The sequence below is a fragment of the Ochotona princeps genome, chromosome 13 (genome assembly GCF_030435755.1).
Source record: "Ochotona princeps isolate mOchPri1 chromosome 13, mOchPri1.hap1, whole genome shotgun sequence".
Lineage (NCBI taxonomy): Eukaryota > Metazoa > Chordata > Mammalia > Lagomorpha > Ochotonidae > Ochotona > Ochotona princeps.
In genome coordinates, this window is record NC_080844.1 from 43,457,921 (window position 1) to 43,458,720 (window position 800).

At 48.6% G+C, this 800-nt stretch overlaps 1 non-coding gene across 1 annotated transcript; it reads left to right on the forward strand.

Annotated features, from left to right (window-relative positions):
• Nucleotides 1-297: 297 nt before the first annotated feature.
• Nucleotides 298-461, forward strand: LOC118759501 (U1 spliceosomal RNA). The gene has a single exon (XR_004996229.2). It is a non-coding gene; the product is annotated as a U1 spliceosomal RNA (small nuclear RNA).
• The last annotated feature ends 339 nt before the right edge of the window (nt 462-800 follow it).

An 800-nucleotide genomic window follows, 5' to 3' on the forward strand; every position in this document is an offset into this window, starting at 1 on the left:
TTGAACGCACCCGGATCCCATATGGGCACCAATTCTAACCCCGGCGGCCTCACTTCCCATCCAGCCTGTGGCCTGGGAAAGTAGTTGAGAACGGCCCAAAGCCTTGGGACCCTGCACCCGCATGGGAGACCTGGAAGAAGCTCCTGATTCCCTGCTTCAGATCAGCGTAGCACCAGCCATTGTGACTGCTTGGGGAGTGAATCATCGGACAGAAGATCTTCCTCTCTGTCTCTCCTCCTTTCTGTATCTCCTCCTCTCTGTATATCTGCCTTCCCAATAAAAATATATAAATCTTTAATACTTATCTGGCAGGGGAGATACCATGATCAGGCAGTTGGTTTTCCCAGGGTGAGGCTCATCCATTGCACTTGAGCTGTGCTGACCCCTACGATTTCCTCAAATGTGGGAAACTCGATTGCATAACTTGTGGTAGTGGGGGACTGCATTTGCGCTCTCCCCTGAATTAAAAAATAAATAAATGAATCTTTAAAAGAAAAAGTTGTTTATAATGCAGAGTCCACTGGGCTACCATGCGGACTAACTGCGAAAATAAGCTCCTTGTGAAAAAAAGGACAGCCCCCAAACGAGGAGTGGGGCTTGCCAAGGGAGCGTTGGTGCATGTTCGCCACCAATGGAGCTCCACCAACAGCATATTAGGACTAAGACCCCACTGGGGCAGGACTGGGAAAAGACCAGCTAGCATTTCCCATTAGGAGTTCCCAAGACAGAGAGGGTGATACAAAATGGGGGAAGAGGTGTTGGGGGACTGCAGAAATTCAATCCTTTTTCTTTTCTTTTTA